The following is a 21,667-nucleotide window of genomic DNA, read 5'->3' as shown; positions in this document are numbered from 1 at the left end:
GCGGGCTGGCCGCAGAAATACAAAATACCAGATGAAGAATGACACTTGATGCTAGTGTTACAATGTTAAAAAAAATCTTGTGGTGCCTGTGGAATCACGTATAATGACTTATAACGGAAACATAAGAGTATTATAATTAAATATTAATATGTATTTATAGTTATTGCATTTATAAAATGCAGTTGTCATATTTTTGTCATCGTTTAACAATTATAAAATAATTTACCTAATTTACCTAACGAGAATTTTTAAATATGGTATTATTTTCAATAAAAATGATCTTAACTAAGGACAGTGTTTCTGCATAGTGTTTTCTGCTAAGGAAATTTTAGTTATGACAAATGTTTCTGCATTCCGCTCGAAGCCGCGCTGTAAAACTACTACTATACACTTACTAGAAAATTTATTTGAAAAAAAAAATACGATTGTGTTGATTTGTTACAATAACCTAACCTAACTTAACCTAACCTCACTTAACCAAACCCAACCTTACCCAAACTAACAAATAATCCAGTATATCGGCTATTTTCAAAATGTGTTTGCCGCTGTATCTAGGATGAAAGTATAAAACCTTATTTATTTACATGCAATACAGTCACAAAACTATTTTGTTAGTAATAAATGTATATATCGAACGTGATTTACTCGTCCGATAATGGAAAAGCATCGTTATTAATTTCAATATATGACAGATAACGACAAAATAAGAATGACAGCGAAATTCTCTTTTTTGTGCGACATTGTATCGATTTAAAAATAAATATAATAAATAAATTTATGAGAAAAACTACGACCTTCAACTTCACAGATAACAAACACTTTTGTTATGCGCCCAAAGTCTAACGATTATTATCTACGTAATAATTTGCAAAAATATTTGAATTATTATCTTTAATTTAATACATAATATGACAATAATAATCTCCCAAGTTATGTTCTTCTTGTCGTATTATTGTAAGCTGTTTTGACAGATACGAAGGTGTGATAGTTGGGTATAATAATTTTATCTATTAAAAACATATATTATTAATCGTTGTTAAGATGGTCTGATGGAACTATGATGATCCATCCGATTAATTAAGAATTGAAGCCAGTGGAAATCAATGAAAATTGCCGATTGACACTGTAGCTAAGACAAAATACAGTGATACTTCGAGTATAATTCGATTAGACTGATTAGAGAGATCTAGCAACAAAATTCGATACATGACTACATTGTATTAATAATTTACATTTTAAAGCATTTAATTAATGAATATAATATACCTAAAAAATATTTATAAAAAAAAATCATTTTATGGATTATGTAAATGATTTATTTTTAAGAAATTTGTAATAAAATATCCGTTTATTGACAGCCATCATCTTATTATTTCATATTAGGTTATTGGTATTTTTATTAGTTAAATCTAGCATAAGTTTTCTCAAAATGTGCTTTCATTTAATTTAATAAACCTACTAAATAAAACTTGAAATCCTTTGCATTCACATTTCACAAAACATACCAAATAACAGCATATACCCACATAAGTAAATAACCAAAACAAAGCCTGCCATCTTGTTTATTTACATTAGCAAAGACATAACAGGAAACTACAGTACCTCGGCCACATGTCATTCAAGGAAAAATCAATGGTAAGCGTAGCAGACGATCTTTGCGGACCCACCTACCTATCGCTAGGGTTACGAGAAGTGTGACGCTCTACAAAAACGTTTTCCAAATGGTGTTCCAGGTAAAATTAAGGGTATTCGGAATATTTTTAGCAATGTTTTGTGTGCTTGAATACGTCCACTTGAATTATATAATATTATAGTTTTTTGAATATCGGCATACGATAATCAAAAATTTAATCACACAACCATATACTAAAAATAGTGCCGCAGGACTCATTTTTAATCATTAGAGTGATTTTGTGGTTTGTGTTTATTTCACTTATCAAGTTAAGGGATTTCAAAACCGGTATTAAATTATTTATCGATACCGAAATACCGGTTTCAAAAATCCGAAATACCGGTATTTTCGGTATTGAGAAAGCATACGTTTTTTAGCATAAGCATATGTTTTCGAAAATGAATAAATGTTATTTTTTCATTATTTACCTATATTGTATAAATATATATTCAGTATATAAATTGTATGCTGCCAAAACACAAATATATTGACTGAAACCAACAAAAGTTACCTAATATTAAAACAAATCTGCGATGAATTAACATATTTCAAAAAATAGGACATTCGTCGCAAATGTCTCCAATTATTCTATAACTCACTATTGATCCAACGTTGATAGTACATCCAACAAACGTTGTATTTCAGAAAGATTTTCCTGTATCCGGACTAGTATTTTGTAAAAATTAACAGTTCTTAAATATTTATAAAAGTCAACATAATAAATGTAGGTAGATTGCAAAAAAATAGTATTTCAAATAGATTTTGATTTCTATTCTAATGGATTCAAGCTCTTTACTATTACATGGAATAGTACAGAGCTTTAATCCATTAGAATTTAAATTCAAATACCATCAAGTACCTTCGGTCGAAAGTATTAATATTATAAATAGATTTTAGTACTTAACAGGTACTTTTTTTTCTATTATAAGTTTTGACGAATACCGGTATTGATATATTCATTGGGTATTGCAACCCCTAATCAAGTTCATCAGCCACGGTGGACCCCCCCCCCCCCCAGACCCTGGTCCCCATAACAGAGGCCTGTCAGCCCCCCTTGTAATTCTACAATAATATTCAAAATATTCTCTTGTATCTATTTTCAAATTTGATTTCTAGACTTTTAGCTCTAATGTAGAGACGATAGTGACGCAGGAAGGAGGTAGGCTGTTGAGATCCGCTATAAATAGTGAATACTAAACTTTGTCAGTCGTATTCGTATTCATTGAAATAAGACTACAATTTACAGTCAGTGTTGGTTGGTTTTTTTAAAATTCAATTAAACCCTGCAAAACCAAGCCATAATAAACAATAGTAAAAAAAATACTCGGCTATCTATATAATATCTAAAATTATGCAATTAAGTCATACATAACTTTGGATATTTTATAGATAGAATAATATTTTTATCTATTATATTTTAATTTAGGCAGGGCTTAATGAATTTAAAAAAATGAACCAACAATATATTGTGTAATATTATGTTTTCTTAAACTAACGAAAACAAATAAGTATGAATGAAAAGGTGTGCATAATTTTGTCGTATCGCCCAAATTATACCAAAACTAATACGGTTTCGAGTAGGCAGGGATTAATTGATTTTTAAAAACTGACCAACACCATCTGTAAATTGTAGTCTTAGTTCAATAAAAACAAATACATACGACTAACAAAATTTAATATGCACTATTTATGATGGATCTTAACACCCTACCTCCACCCTTCGATACTGAGAGACATATGGGTGGTCCATCAAAATGGATCCTGAAATATTTGGACCTAAAGTTAAAACCCCTTTTGTAAAATTCAGGAATGTTTTCACTATATATAGGTACTTACCATATTTTGATAGTACATGGATCAATTAAAATAAATAGTCGAAATATAAAGTGTATTCAGGCTTTATTAATATAAGCAAATCAATTTTTGTAAACACCTCTTTATACTGCTGAAGGAACTGTCAAAATGGACATTATTCACATTCAATTTTATGTCTTATCAATACAAGTATTACCATGTATGCGGAAAATTGTCAAGCTACGATTGTGATATTAATACACAATATAGAAATATATTTTATCTAGCCATTGAAATAAAAAAAATCGAATTTTATGAAAATTGGACTTGATCCATAATTATTGTGAATCACCCTTGTAGATCTAACACTCTCCATCGAATGTGAACATTGTAGCATAGTAATAAACAAACCAGAAGTTGCGATTAATACATTAAAGTGATGTGATACAACACCGCTGTCAATCGGTGGCAGGTTATCACTTATCGAAACAAATATTATTACATCTGCACACATATTATCGTTTTCACTGTTCCCATGCAGAACACGTGTATGAAGCCGACTATGCAATGCTTTTGTAATAGCTTGCATAATATAATAAAATATTAGCAAGAAGCGATTGTCAATAATCATTTAGGTACCTGTTGGTAATTATTATTTAAATAAGTATATTGCATTTTCCACTATACCTACACTTTTCTTTCTACAGTACCAACAGGTGTTGTTAATAAAAGTATGACAAAAGGGATACGAAAATTCTTCGAAGATTTCTTGTTATATATTCGTTAAAAAATATCAATGATTATATCCATCGTTATGTTTATTTATATTGTATTCTTCTGTTCTATACTTTTACTATTAGATTTAACTTTGTAACAATATTGTTTACACTATGGAAATAATGTGTGTGATTTAAACTTACTATGTTTATATATTATTACTAGCTGACCCCGCAAACGTTGTTCTGCCATATAAATTATTTCTAGTGAATATTTTGGTTGTTAAATAAAAAATAACGAATGTATCGTAAGTGTGTGGGGATGGGATCTATGACAGAAAGAGGAATAGAGCGTTGTAGACGATGACCGCCGATAAAAACAAAAAAACATCAACCATTCATTTTCTCAATTCAAAATGACTAATGATGTTCATAATGCATGAATTACCTGTGACAGGATCTTGTTGTTTAATGTTTATGCAATATCCGTCTTATCCCTTCCAGAAAATTATCGGATATTGGAGAGCGTCGTATGAACGGTGTATGTCAGCGATGAACTCCAGATTATTGTTTCTTCTTCGAATCACGATTTCTCGCGTCGATGTGCGGTCGCCAACCATGATTCCAGCAATGTCGTCAACAACAGGTGCATTGAATCGACGCACGTGCTCTCCAGCTGGTGTTTTATCAGGATTGATGACACTAGCGTGATTGTCACTTTGCAATTCGTGCATGTGTGCTTTGAAGAATTTCAATAATTCATTGTGCTCATTCAACAGGGCGAATTGAGGCCATTGTAGCCGCAACGTGCATCCACATGATTGATGTCCTCACCGCCCATGAAGTAGATTTATAAAAATTTATGTGGTTCGTTTGGCATTGGCAGCAATGAGCCTACTTTGTGGTATACTTGGCCTTTGATTTTGAACGTAGAATGGAATTGTTGACCATTTGCCGCAGTATTGTGAACTATTTCTGTTGCTCCAAACGAAGTCATTTGGAAGCATGAATTGAATGTGCGAATGGACTTGAGGAACAGGTTTGAATCTGGAACCGTGCCGGTGAGCAAGCCGTTCAATGGTTCTGGTGGTATCTCAATTTCTGGTAGTTGCACTTTTCCTGATGCGCAACACATCCCGGCTGACTCATGTTTGAATTTGAGCGCATGACAATGGGGACATTCTTTGTCCATAGCACCAATCAGCACTTTCGGATGAGCGGAATATTCAATATCTGGCTCGTACTCGAATGCGAGACGAAGGAACGAAGCGGATGTAAATGTTCGATGTACTTGTTGGCGTTGTCGGTCATTTGCTCTGCGTGTGTTAACTACGAACCGGCGCGCTTGGCTCCGTTCCAATTGTCGTTGTTGATTTCGTTCAGCTCGTGCCTCTTATGATTGAGATGCACGCAATTGCGACATGCTTACACGCACGTTTTTGTTCTCTTGTTGGATTTGTTCGTCTGTTCTTTCTGCTCTACTATTTCGCATGTTTGTTGCTTTATTCGTTCGACGGCCTAAATGGCCCCCCTTGCGTCTTGCTGGCATTGTACACTGTAATACACGCACATAAAAATAGATAAATTAAAATAAATCGTACAAAATTTTGCACGCACTGCGTTGTGATATGCCGAATGAAATGTCAAAATGACGCGACGCTTCTCTTGAATTCTTCTCGGACATAGCGCCATCTGTCATTCAACAACATAAATAATTTCGTTCTGTTTGAAATACGAACGACGGTTAAATTTGTTCACACAAAAATAATAAAATCGCTATTAAAAAATGGGAGGGTGGGGTAGGAGGGTTAAAATTTTGGGGTTATAGGTATTTTTGTATGCCAAATAATAAAAAAATACAAAAAAAAATTGTCAAAAAAATAAAAGAAAAATTTTCTGGATAGAGATACCCTAATCACCTAGCGGTATGAAATATACTTGTTGACTTGTTTATTTTCCTCAATAAATAAAATATTATAGGCCAATCATTTAGGACCAAAAAAGGTAACCAGACAATCTAGATTTTTTTTTCATGCAATTCATTTCAATTCAAATTTTTCTTCTTTTTTTATACACACTGTGAACATTACAAATTATAAATTTAAGACGTTCACAATATGACATTTAAAAACAAAGAAACAGTGTAAAGAAGATATAAATATATGCACTATCACAAAAATAGTATGAAAAGTAAAGTAAAAGTTACCTACCAAAATTATAAAAAAAAAAATTATAAATCATGGGAGTACACCGAATGAGCTAAGTGGACCCTGTTTTAAGAATTTATATACTCATCCTCACGTAGGTGGAATATATCAACATCCGAAGCGATTTGGTTGAACAGAGTTATTGCCCTCCCAATTGGCATCACCAATGGCAGGTTAGTTCTGCTCCTCGAACATTTTCTTCTTGAAAATTGAAGAAGAATTTGTTTCGTTAATATTAATTCATATAACTAAAATAATCTAATGTGCGATATTTATTAATCGTTTAATACTATCATAAATTCAACATTCATTTAATTATTAAAATATATTGTAGGTACATGAATGAAGTTGTTTAAGGAAATTTGATGCTGTATTTTGGGGTATTAGAAATTTGCGGTCTCAAAAACGCTACATTTATTACTAATTGCCTGATACATTTTTTTCCTACAAAGATGTTATTTTTTTAGATCTGACCAAAAAAACAGTTGACAACACTGGTTATACCCCCCCCCCCCCGTATTATCATATAAACTATGTCTGATCAATAATAATAATAATAAAACAATATTCAATTAATTAAAGATTGGATAGTGTGATTTTATTATCTATGCTTTTGTCATGACAACAATGTTGCTAACATTCACCGCTTTTAAAAACGGTAATCGGAAAGATTTTTGTCCAAGTATGTAATTCAACATTAGTGGTGTACCTTTTATATTATTAACTAACAGGCACGCATACAAAGGGGGGGGGGGGGTTTCGGGTTCTGGACCCACCGCAGAAATGGAAAAAAATACAAATTATTTAAGTATGTAAATAGAACATTACTTATTTGTCAGGACCGAGAAGTGACCCGGATGATTTGGCTGTCGAATACCTTCTGAACGGGTTGGCAACACTCCTCTCGGCATTCTACGACATGCACGACTTGTGGCCACTGGAAGACTAGTGTCACTCATAAATTATATAAATAAATCCATGTTTATGTAACGTTGGTTTTAATATTTAAATGCGGCATGTCTAAAAAGCAATACAGCACGGACGCCACAAACGGACACTAACGATCCTATTAAGTATGGCGCTCGCATTCGATAACCTGTGAATGCGACGGCTTGGAATAACTCGTAGACAAACACCCTTAGGGTACTGTTCGGTTATACGGAATACAGCGGAAAACACATTTTGAAAATAGCCGATAAACTGGATTATTTGTTAGGTTAACCTAACCAAACCTAACCTAACCTAACCTAAAATAACCCAAACTAACAAATAATCCAGTATATCGGGTATTTTCAAAATGCGTATTCCGCTGTATTCCGTATAACCGAACAGTACCAAAAAAAATATTATATTTTTTCAACATGGACCTTCCCCCAAACCATTTTTCTATGTGCGCGTCTGTTAACTAATATTATGGGGCTCGGCACCTCCCGACTGCAAAGTCTCAATTTTTGTATGACTAAAAAAATGTAAAACATTACAAAAAGACACACTGTTATAGAAATGTTTACATACTGGTGTAATTTTATAGTTTTTCATAATGTATGATTTATTTTAATCAATAAACTTTGTCTTGTGACTCATAATATAATATGAGCTATGATACATGACAGGGATTTTTTACACAAAGCAATCTTTTTAAGTTATAATCATATTTTTGGTAATTGTGCCGCAGAGGTGGACACGAGCTTTTATAATATATTTTTAACGAAAACAGTTTATTCCATGTAGACAATTATAATAAATACCTTTTTCTGTCGGCGCATCGGCTTTTCGATCTAATAATGGTTAATTGAAAATTTGAAATATTCAAATATTTTGATACACCATTATCACAAACTAAGATTATATTATGGAAGTATGGACGCTAAACCAATAGATGTCACAGAGACTTGAAGCTTTCGAGAAGTGGCTGTATAGACGCATTCTCAAAATTCCTTGGACTGACCGGGTGACAAATGTTAAAGTTCTCAATCGAATGGGGAAGGACCGATAAGTTATACGTAGTATCAAAACCAGGAAACTACAATACCTCGGCCACATTATGAGAGGACAAACAAAAATACATCATTCCCCAACTTGTCATTCAAGGAAAGATCAATGGGAAGCGTAGCAGAAGACGGCGCCGCATTTCATGACTTAAAAACCTCCGTGATTGGTACGAGTGCAGCTCCACCGAACTGTTCCGGGTAGCAGACGACAAAGATAAGATCGCCTTGATGGTGGCCGACCTCCGCTAGGGGATGACACAATAAGAAGAAGAAATATTATATGAGGTAATATTAGGTTGGGGTAGGTTAGATTAAGTTAGGTTAGGTTAGGTTTGGTTAGGTTAGGTTTGGTCTAAAAAGAATGTTGTAAAATCTAATGTCCACCTCTGCGGCACATTTACCGTATTTTTTTTAATGTTTTAATATTTCATAAACGATAGTAAACACTCTTTGAGAAATAAGATGTAATAAATTCTAGATTCACTAAATTATTATTACATTAACGATAAAATCGTAATTTTCTCTGTGTATTAACTAACCTACTCCTATATTCATGCCGTTTGGTACGTTTGATTATCATTTTAGCTAGTTATTTACAATAATCGATATCACATTAATCGGGTAGAGATTACAACACCCACGGCGGTCTGATTGTTGAACAGTTGTCTCTTAAGCCGTGGAATTTATGCATGGAACAAGATTTTTAAAAATACAATTGTATCGTATGAAAAGGTTATGCATTTATATTATAAAACTGGATTAGATACATTATAAATATACCAGTGGTGACGGGTGAGGTAGGCTGTTAGGATCCGCCATAAATAGTACACAATAAACTTTGTCAGTCATACGTAATAAGACTGAAATTAAATTAAATTAAATTGAAAAAAAATGACATTGAAATAAGACTACAGTGTACAGATGCTGTTGGTTAGTTTTAAAAATTCAATGAACCCTGCAAAACCAAGCCATAATAGATAAATAATAGTCAAAAAATACTCGTCTATCTATAAAATATCTAAAATTATGCAATTAAATCATAGATAGCTTTGGATATTTTAAAGATAGAATAATAATTTATTGTTAATTAAGTTAGAATTTACTTGGTAGAATTCCGTTTTACAAGAAATTAAAATATACTTAAATAATATTAAATTCTACAGGTTTTTTTTTAAAAAAAAATTGTCGATAGCTATTTCGGTTGTAAAACCATTATCAAAACAGGGCTTAATGAATTTAAAAAATTGAACCAACAATGTGTGTATGTATTCTTAATCCAACAAAAACAAATAAGTATGAATGAAAAAATATGCGCAATTTTGTCGTATTGAAAACAGTTATGTAGAATTTATAAATGCATAATATAGATACCTATGAAATCGATTTACTCAACTTAGTCAGCGATGAATTTGTATCATTTCAATCCTCACCACCTCAATTAGTCCTCGATTATTAATCCACATACTTTGCTTAGTGCGTTAAGCGCGAAATATATTGAGGTGCATGCCGCGTACTATCACGTGACGTCACAGTAAGCTGCCTCTACGGAAAAAATGTGTGTAATGTCGCTTCTCTTGGTGTTGAATGATGCTTCCATCCCTAGCACATTTTGAACCTTTAAACGCACATTGTCAGTTAGCAAAATCTGCCGAAATCACCAGAACAACAATGAGGTCACCTTACGTTGTACCACACTGCATGCACGATGAACGTTTTATTATCATTTTCTACGTGCCTACACATTTTCGAATCATGTCAAAATCGCGTGTTTTTTTGTTTTTAGCGGTTGGAACTATGTATTTTCTACAATAATGTTTTCTATAATCTATGGTCTGCGGGTAGGGTTCCGTTCTAAATATTATTGAATTTACAGACTCGTTACTAGGTTACTCCATCATTGAATTTACAGAGATCGTGTTCGTTCAAAATAACGAAACCATAGACTAAATTTGTCGCCGTGACAGCGTGACAGTACACGACATGCATCTCAATATAATCACAACTTTATGGCAATTTATTTATCTGTTGACATTTTCTCTCAAAACAAAACTTAACCTCAAAACAAAATTAATACAATGAAAGAAAATCTAATTGCAAATCACTCATATTATTATGAAACAGTGTTGAACAACAAAGATGTCAACGCTAAACAAATTCACGTGATTATACAATGTATGGTCGCTTAACTACAATCCAATGCTGTTTCTTTAATGAGTTTAAAGTATGAAGTAGACAATAATAAATTAATATATTGAATTAATTAGTATGCATCTATCAGGATCGTAATGTTGTTATTATAAATAAATAATATTAAGTATGCACTATTCATTCTGTACACGTTTTAACAAAGTGATCTGTTGTATTTTTTTTTTGACAACTGAGTGCTACGCTGCAATATATATATTTTTAATGGTTATAAAAATGCCATGTAAGTTCATTAAAAATTAAAAATCGTGTAACCACTACAAGCCATGCACTATTGTTATATATTGACAAACTACTTGTAAGCGCTGTGTAAATAAGGCTGTGTACTAAAAAGATACGTTTTTTGTATGTCAGGGTGAAATATTGATATTATTTTAGTATTAGCTTGCAACAAATTTTTCTTTCACTCCGACTTTTTTAGAAGACATACACATCTGCGCATCTATTCTATACATAAGACTGCTATCGGCAGCTGTCGAGGGTAGTTTTTTCATAAGTATGTATTGAGTTATTATAGTCGTTACAAAAATGTAGCCGTCTAAACTTTCAAAACTGTCTATCTTGCTCTAAAAATTAACACAGCTAAGAGTGGTGCTGTTAAAACATGGCACTTATTACGATTACAACTAACTTATTGTAAGGATTATAAACCTCAATACATAAATATGATAAACTACCCTCCATAGCCACCGATAGCAGTCGTTGATTGTCCGGAGCGAAAGATATTAACGGTTTTAAAAGATCCGTTTGAATTTTGATTGCGTTAAAATTCAGAATAGATATTATTGTATATGACATATAGACAGTGTTTCCCAACTTTATTTGTACCATGCCCCATTTCCACGCTTCAAAAATCTCCATGTTCTCCCCCCCCCCCCTTTCAAAATTTCATAATTACTAACAAATTCTGAAAAAAATGAATTGCTTCAAATAAAAAATGCGCATAGGCAATATTATTTTTAATTTAACTTTAGTAAGTCAGTACTTATGTATATTATATTGTATGTACGACTCGGAAGAAAATTAGTGCGATCCTTGTGCTTGATATGAGCCACAAAGTGTTTTTATATGAGGTACTAATTTGGTCAATTTTAATCTTAAATCTCCACAGTTTGTGATATCAAAACGATTTCTTTTTTTTTTCAGTAACAAAACTAACAAATCATTTACAGCGCTAAAGCACCGCATTCAACTTAATATTATGATGGGAATGGCAACAATAATTTTTTCGGAAACTCATGGTTGCAATATCAATAAAAAAAATTCGAAAATGCGTTTTTTAACAAACAAAAAATGTACCAAATATTAATGATTTGCACATTGCCACCCAAAACATTCAAATTGCCCCTAGGTGCCCCACGTTGGGAGACACTGCTTAGATGAATCGATTTTTATACAGTAATAATAAACAATATTAATAAATACTCATGCAGCGCTTACTCGCCAAGAATTGTTTTTTACCGAGTAATTCGACAGTGTGGTCAAAAAAGTGTTGCAATGTATTTATTTAGACCGAATACATTATTAATATTTATGATAACACCACTGACTATTACGACAATTTCAGCTTTCGCTTTTTTCAATGTTACTTATTACATCAATTACAATATTATAATGCTTGCATTAATTTTCGTTGTGTGGAGCAATGTCCTTTAGATATAGTAATAGTATTCTGCTATTTTGCATCGCTACGTTGTGCCAATTAATATAATAGGTATACTTACTAAAAATACCAGGTGGTAGTGCCACCTGTCAACATTATTGGATGTAGCTAAGTTCTACAACATAAATTATTTTGATTAAAATCGTACCTATACGTAGAATATAAAATCACATTTATACTTTATTACTGGATAACCATATTCGATACTGCACTGTAAGCATCTGTCAAACTATTATGAGAGTAGTTTATCATTAGTTTTCTTTCCCGATTAAAATAAACATTTTCTTTATTATCTGCTTGTTAGTTTATTTTTCGAATTTAGAATTTTCTCTAACCATGCCCGTTTAATACGTCTTACCTCGCTCTTTCTTACACATTGATTTATATAATATGTTCTCTTTCATGCGTTACAGACAGACATATAAACCAGTGGCGAAGGGTGTAGGTAGGCTGTTAAGATCCGCCATAAATAGTGCACATTAAACTTTGTCAGCCATTCGTATTTGTTTTCATTGAAATACGACTACAATTTACAGATGGTGTTGGTCAGTTTTTTTAAATTCGATCAAACCCTTCAAAAATCAAGCCATAATAGACAATAGCCAAAAATTACTCTTCTATCTATAAAATATCTATAAATATTCAATTAAATCATACATAACTGTATATATTTTGTAGATAGAATAATCTTTTTTATCTATTATAGTTTGGTTCAGGCAGGGCTTAATGAATTTAAAAAAATGAACCAATAGTATGTGTAATATGTATTCCTAATCCAACGAAAACAAATAAGTATGACTGAAATAGTGTGCACTATTTTGTCGTATCGCCCAAAATATACCAAAACTATTATGGTTGGGTAAGGCAGGGTTTAATTGATTTTTCAAAAACTAACCAACAAAATATATAAATAATATAAAAAACAAATATACGTATGACTAACAAAGTTTAATGCGTACTATTTATTGGGGATCTTAATAGCCTACCTTCACCCTTCGCCACTGATATAGACATATACATAAATCAAAAGAAATATTTTTCTAAGTATATAAAAACATAGGGAGATGAAATTTACTTTTAGTTTTAGTGTGGAGTGTTCTTAAACTTTGCCTAGAAATAGGTATTAATAATATTACCTAATTGTTGGCAAACATTGTAATTCAAAAACATGTTATAAATAAAGCACTGAGTGCCGAGATACTAAGTTATATAACTTTAAACTGTGTAAAAACAAAAATATAAATTTATTAAAACAAATACCATCAATCCATGTTATCGTCTTCGGTTACTTTCATATAAAACATGAGTGTTGTCAGATGGCAGTCAGTGCCTTTCATATTCTCAAAAAATACAAATTGAACGTACATCTCATTTCTTTTTGTTTAATTTTTCTTAGCCATTAGCACATAGGGACTTGTATGGCATGGATTTTCTTAATTATTTTAGTTGGATTTTCTGACACTAGATCAGCGCTCGAAATGAAAAAGTTTACGAACCGGAGCGCTCAAAAATTTTCTGGGGATATTAACAATGTTATCAAATTTTATGTGTATTTTATAAACACAAGTGTGCTAGATTTTTTGTTATATTTATGGCATATCTAGCTCAGACGGTCAAATTATTTTGTCCATGATACGGAGCGATAACTTTACATATTTCACGAACCGGAACGGCGCTCCGGTGCGTTTCGGTCCATTTCGAGCCCTGCACTAGATGGTATAAATATATTTTTCAGGTGTTCAGTTAAATACTTTGATGATTTTATATTCTCAATGACGCACTCAACACGTTATCATTGGAATGGGGCGGCTACTGTAAAAAGTTGCTAAGTCTCAAAATCATGTTATGGAGTACCTAACTGCAATTTGAAAGTTTCACATGCCCTATAAAATGAGGCATAATGCTGATTCCGTGGTGTTTTATGTGTATGATTTTTTCTAGCATACATATTTATATAATAAATATACACATAATCCGTTACTCTAAATACCTAAATTATCGACAACTTTTGGCAGCAACCCACGATATATTGTATCTGGTTATTCATTAAAAAACTTTATATTTATTGCGCGATCCGTTAATTCTCGGCAAAGCTCACTCCTCAACAGTGTTCCCGATTCCAAGGCACATTTTCCTTCGATTTCCTCAACGTTACAAGTATGTGCAATTCAAACACAGAGCGAAGGGAAGAAATAACATTATTTCCTATTTGTATTATTTATTTCTTGAAAATCATGAGCCTGAATTGGGCTGTGTATGCCTTGTAATTCAATTGTAAATAAAATCAAATAAAACATATTATTTAGTCGATGCAGCTTTTCAAAATAAATTAAAATATTACTATTAACACACTCACTTATTGATTAAAATTTACGCTATAATTAAATGGATAAAAGAGCTCGATAATATGATCCAATCGGTAACCCTAATTTACATACGAAAAAATGCTTTCACGATTATTTTTATTAATCGAGCATTCTTATATTAATATCATAGTTGCCCTACAGAAATGTTCGATACCGCATGAATTCTTTATGTTTTACGTCAAAATGCCGTCATACAGGGCACTAAACTATCACTAGGATTTCCTAAAACCCGCTTGACAGACGAACTTATAAAATTTGGTCGATGTACGAGGCAGCAAAGAACTAGGCGCCGAGAAGAGTGGAAAGAGCTAGGGGGGCTTTCATCTACTAGTGGATTAACCTGGGCTGATTATTATGATAATTTTATTTAAATATATTTAATACATGTATAATATAAACTATCTAGATTAAATTCTAAAGTATGACTGTCATATTATTAAAAAAATTCTAATAAACTCTGTTAACATGAAAATATGTTTAGCAAGTCCACTCTTTAGCATAATATTATCATGTATATTGTGTAAATATATTATTACTCTCTATAAGAGAGGTTTTTGTCCAAGTTATACATAAAAGGTACAGAAACTTTATATATTTTAACGTATTTTTAAATTACTGGTATAGACCGTCTAGTCTAGTTTTTTTTTCTGCAAAACAGTTTATTTTTTGGCATAATTTTGACACTGAAAATGAAGGCGCCAAGTAGGTACCTAAATTAAAACTTCATAATTATCGTGTTAAATGTAAAAGAAAAACATTTCTGACATTAAATGAGAAAATAAAAAATAATTACAAGATAAAAAGAACTTTTTATATACGACGTTTTTAAATTTTCTCTTGAATTATTATGCTCAATATGCTCAAACTTGTATTTGATATGAAGTAAATAAGAAACAAACAAACAAATAATATAGAATACTGAAATGTCATTTTGACATTTCATTTTGATTTCCATAATAACGTGTATATATTACAAATTTAGTTGCTAGGACCACCCCCTTAGCAACCAATAATAGTCTTTTACTTTTTACGGATTTTTCTGAAAAAACTTTCCATACAAAACAGAATTAACTGAAAATGAATTCAATTCTACTTAAAGATGGCTACACGTATTAAAAGAATGCATTGGCATCGTGTTCTGATATATTATAAAAGTTTCAAATGTCTTCGTTAAAAATCTTCAATCGTCCAATACAAATCTTGGACAAACAAGAAAAAATTTGTACTGGACAAACAAGAGTATGAGCTAATATAAACGTAATAAAATAAAAGGACTCTCTTCTCGTTGGAACTTAAACATATGCACAATATAAATCATTATTTACGTGTGCATATTTAAATTCCAACCAATTATTTAATAATAATATAATAATTCAAATATAAATAATAATATTAAATATATTTTTTAAAGTACCTATAATTCACGATCGTCTATTTATTTTCGAATCTCATTCGATTGCGTGGCGCCCAGTTGTCCCGGCACTGAATCGTCCTAAAAAAGTATATATGAAAGTATTAAGAGTTAACCGAAGAAAGTTCTGATATATTCTAAAAGTTTCAAATGTCTAGCTATTCGGGAAGTTAGTTAAAAATCGATTGCAAGATTTGTACTGGATAAACAAGAATACGAGCTAAGAAAAACGTGGTAATAAAATAAAGAAAAAATCACTGTGCAGAAAAAGGAAAACTTAAAGATACATTTCACTCAACGGACAAAATTCTTTTAAAATATCGAAGTAGGTACCCAATATATGTTATATTAGAGTAGTAATGAATTGTTTCATTTTTTTTAATATTACTGCGATAAAAAATCGATTGACGTAAGTATATAGACATCATTATTTATATACAAAATTATTATCATTGCCCGTATAAATTAAATTATTATTACCAAATAAATAAGCTTAGTTTTCAGTAATTTTGGTTACTATGCAATAATTCTTGCATCTCACATAAGTACACTTGTGAAGATCAAAGTTTTATTATTAAATATTAATATAGATTGAGAATTATTACCAGGTAAAAAATCGCTGAATGTAACTATTTAGAATATTTAGATTGTTATAATAAAATCATTTTGTTTTTAAGTACCTAAGTATGAAAATAATATCTTTATCAATTTCTACTGTTGTTTTAACAATCAATATTTATTACAATATGAATGATTATTTTTGGAATTAATACTTAATTGATGACTTTTCGAACTATGCTTAATAAAATTACCCATTATCAAAATGACTATTTTGACCCATTCGACTTTATTGAGATTGCTTTTGTAAACTTAATTCAAACAATATTAGAGTTTACGTTTTATAACTTTACACTTTTTTGCATTTCTACTACACCAATACGCCTATTTGCCAGATTACGTCGCATAAAATTAGATCAAATAATATTCACTTAGTAATAAATAAATAGATAATATTATATTATGTATAAAACATATTTTTAGAATATATTACATCATATTCACCCTCGATCTGGAGTGCAAAGTTATGTGGCAACTCTATTTTGGTAAAAGAAGTGCTTATATCATAATGTACCAGTATGGAGAGGCCTTCATCCAGCAGTGGATAAATTCAGGCTGATGATATCATAATTTGCTCACACTGAGTTAAGTGTTGAAAAGTACTTTATTTTTTAGTCTTTTCCAAATAATTTACTTGTCTATTTATAATTTACTAACAAAACAAAAAATCTATAGTGTATGCTATATAATATATAGTTATTAAAACTATCAATTAATAAGTTTGAAAGGCGCTTGTACTGGAAAACATATCGACGTAGGCACTTCTTTTGCCAAGGTCCACATTTAAATCGTGCTAGGTTAGGAGAGGTATGGTTAATTAATATATGAATATAATTTTTCTATGCTATGGTACCGTGGAAGTATTACGAAAATATAAATTCATAGCTTTTATGTTCAACTTATGTCATTCTATAATATTATGTCAGTGGGTACCTATTCAACATGTCGGAGAAGGGTCGTTCAACGTTATATTGTTATGACGCATGAATGACAAATTAAACAAAATAAATTATGTGTGAAAATTCGTATAAATAATACTTATAACTTAATAGTCGTCCATATATGGCGTCACACCCTAAAGGGAGCAATATGGTCGGATATAATGTGATGGTTTGTGACAAAAACGTCATTGTGGGGTTGTTTTTGTAAAAAAAATACATCATAAACCCAACAAAATATAAACATTTTTATAATTTTATTGGTTTTTTATATAGTAATATATGTAACTATAATTTAATAATTCACCATATAATTATCAATGTAATATAATATTATGTTTAATTGTTTGTTTGAGATAATAAAATATTGTTATTTATTATTGAAAGGAGGGGTAAAATATTTTGAGACAAAGTTAATATGACGATGGAGTACCTACGTCAAAAAATACAAAAAATCTTACAACTTCATATATGGATAAACCCTTATTAGACAATTATAATCTAACATGTATCTATCCACCTAAGAGTATGGATATTGTTTTTGTCTGATTTGAATATATACCTACAAACAATATATAATATAATACATATTATTATAATATATAGTTGGATATCCTTTAGTCAGAGAATTTATGATGAGTACAAAATTGATGGGTTTCGTTAAAAGAGTCTGCATCTTCAACGTATCCTTATAAACCGAAAAAAGAAATCGCAATGGAATATATATATTACAATATTCTTTCATTATTATTAAATATTTTGAATTGACCATTATTACCATTAAATATTGATCAAAGAATATTATAATACACAATAATTTCCAGCATTTTCCTAAACATATTTTATTATTTGTGTCAATTATAAAACTAAGTAGGTATATACATAATATGTATATAATTAGACTTCAATATTCATTAAATTAAATCCATGTGTTGATATCCAAAAATATAATTACTCGTAATTATTTAAAAGTGACGTAAGAAACTGATTATTTTAAGTATAAATTTAACCTATGAAGTAGATAAGTGATGACCCCGACTAGATTTAAAAAAAACATGTCGACTGTTTTATTAAATTAAAATGTTGAATTCAAAGTATTACTATTTTGTCACACCATCTTATTCACATGAAGGGATGGTAACCTCGCGAATGAGTCACAAATAAGACAGATTCAAACTTTTATTATGAGATCTATAATTTAGAACTTGCTCTGTCCAATGATGCTTTGGTCATGGTAAAAAAATACTTTCTAAATTTGTTAATAAATCACTGCCGATGATAAACAATAAATTTCACTTTTATTCGGAATAATAATTACTTGCATAATAGTAAAATATCTTATTTGATAAATTTAAATATAAAATATTAGTAAATTTGTCACGAACGTATTCAATTATTATTAAATAACAACTATTATACTATACAAAATTGTTAATTCATTTTCTATATTCGTTGTATTAGCATTAATTTTGTAAATTTATTACATCGATAAATTCGTCACTACATTTATAAATATTTAAAATTGAGCTATTGTTTTCTAAATAATGCGCAGTATTATCTTCGTGAATATTATTGAACACTTTACAAAAGCGATTATCAAACAAACACTCATTATAAATATTTGTTATTATTCGAGCATTGTTGTTCACGCACTTTCTGTGTTGCCATTCTAACAGGAAAATAATAATTTATTAATAACAAAACTCACCTGTGTTAACAGCTCCAGAAACAAAACCAACAGAACAACAGAAATGTCACACGTGAGCGCGGGAAAACGAAAATGTAACGACCGATTTTCAAACTTGAAACAATGAAATCGCGCTAGTGATGTTCGCGTATAGAGGGCTTCCAATGAAGTGACTGCGTTCGAATAATCTCTCTTCGATAAATACGCACACAGCCGCACGCCGTATCTGCATCACCAATACACCCCCCGGCCTGCATGCACACGGTATTATCTGACTCGAAAATAATACAAAAAAATAGATGCCATTAGTTGGTTTATCTTATACTTTGTACCATGGCAAAGTTCAAATTATGAATCGGCTTGGAAGTGTTCCATGTTTGAAATATTTTTGAATACCTAGTGACAACGGGCATCTCTTTACTCATGATTAAACTTGTGAATCATAGTTATCTATAATTATTTATACAAATCAAAGGGCTAATTATATTGACAAGTTGTTAGAAATATATATATTATATTTTGTCAACTTTTAATTAGGTTTCAATAATATTGATTATTGAAATATTAATAATACTTCTGGCTCGGATCAAGCTTATGTCAATGTCTTCAAAAGCTCTTTGGCCTCGTCTGTGAGGAATGAGGATGGAATCTGGTGACTTCGCTATGGTCATTGGCTGTATAATAATATGTCTTTGATAAGCTTGATGTCGTCAGATGTATCATAACCATGGCTCCCACAAAGGGGGGCTGCCAGGGCTCAAGCCCGGGGGCCCAGTGTGACGGGTTGACCAGAGAAGACCAGACACATCATAAATTTGCTCTACTAGTAAAAAAAGTCACTTCCTTCAATTAAAAATATGTTGTTATGTGATGCAATTTTGATTATTATATAAAAATACTCAACAACTCCATAATTTAAGTGGATGTAAGTATTAAATAATACCAAAAATCGCTAAAAAGAATACCCTTAAGCCTCGAACATCATTTGGAAAACGCTACTGTAGAGCATCATACTACCTTTACCCTAAGCGCTAGGTAGAGGGGGCAAATATCCTGGCCTGGGGGGCCGCTTCAGGATATAGAGGCCATGATCATAACTTAAAACCGCCAACGGCAAACGTATGGATAATCAAGCACCAATTTTAGTGACCCGGAAAACCCTTCGTATCTGCTTAGAAGGAAACAGGAGAAGGTTTCAGTTCTCCTTCTTATGCGATCCCCTAAAGGAGAAAGCGAACTTTCGTTTTTCTTCTCCTACTCGAAACAATTTAGTAGATTTGCATTGATACCGATCATGGAGGTTCTTAATCCACAAAATGATATTAAAAATAACTAAAATAAATCTTTAGTAAAGTTATGAGTTTACTTCTTCAATAAGTGCCTACTTATAAATATTTCTAATAAAATCTCGTTCCACCAATAATTTATTAATAACACAAAATGGTGTTTTTTCACTGCTACACATTGTGTACGGTATATCTACCGTTAATTTTTCCTTGAGTAATAATGTTGGAAAATCCTATTCTTTTTTCCTTTTATAATCTGAACAAAGTAGGTACTTTAGTTTTCTGGATTCATAGTTATGCAATACTCACCACTCATGTCTCATTCATTTGAAGACATCAGCATTATATAGTCACCCTGTCAGTCCAAGGATTTTTGAAGATACAATATCTATACACCCACACATGGCCCCCACATCCTGAAGCGGCCCCCCCTACCTATTACTAAGGTTAAAGGCAGTCTGACACTCTACAGTGGCGATTTCTAAATGGTGTTCGAGGTCAATGAAAATTCAGTGTATTTTTAACGATTTTTAACACATCGAATTATATATGGAGTTGTCGAGGATCAACACACAATAAGCAAAAATTGCATTACACAATCATTTATATTTAAATAGTAATAATCCCGAAGGAAAATAGCGCCGCAGGCGACTTTTTTTACTATTGGAGCATATTTAAGATGTGTGTTTATCTGCGGCCATATCTAATATCTGTGATAATATCTGTATTGCCACGCCAGGCGCCCCTGAACCCGGGCCCTTAGGCTAGAGCCCTGTCACCCCTCCCGCCCTTGTGGGGGCCCCACATTTCGAAGATTTCAACTATACATGATAATTTCTTGCTATATTGAATAATAATTTATGCTATATTAAAAAAAAATTCAGTGATTCACTAGCTGAGTAAACTGAGTTTATGGACATAGAACTACGTTTATCAGCGAGGGCGATTATTTATGAGATTTTCTGAAATAAATGTTTTCTAAATATTATTTTGTTTATTGAACGAAATAATGGTTTACAAAGTACAAAATTAATGTGTCGGATAGTTTGAGATATCCCAGAGATATATCCATAATAGGGCCGCAGGGACGCATTTATCGATGCATTTGTTACC

The 21,667-nt window shown here is 31.4% G+C and overlaps 1 protein-coding gene across 1 annotated transcript in view; it reads right to left on the bottom strand.

Moving 5' to 3' along the window:
- Window positions 1-19,437, bottom strand: part of LOC147065909 (clavesin-1) — a 48,555-nt gene extending 29,118 nt beyond the window's left edge. Inside the window, exon 1 of the mRNA XM_085955930.1 lies at window positions 19,290-19,437. The gene's annotated coding sequence lies outside the window, so the exon portion shown is untranslated. The remainder of the gene's footprint in view (window positions 1-19,289) is intronic.
- Window positions 19,438-21,667: the final 2,230 nt, after the last annotated feature.

This window comes from Rhyacophila brunnea, unplaced genomic scaffold (assembly GCF_057557595.1).
Source record: "Rhyacophila brunnea isolate RB1 unplaced genomic scaffold, BYU_Rbru_1.0 scaffold_5, whole genome shotgun sequence".
NCBI classification, from domain to species: Eukaryota; Metazoa; Arthropoda; class Insecta; order Trichoptera; family Rhyacophilidae; genus Rhyacophila; species Rhyacophila brunnea.
The sequence above is the reverse complement of the archived record's forward strand: the minus strand, read 5'-3'. Positions and strand labels throughout refer to the sequence as shown.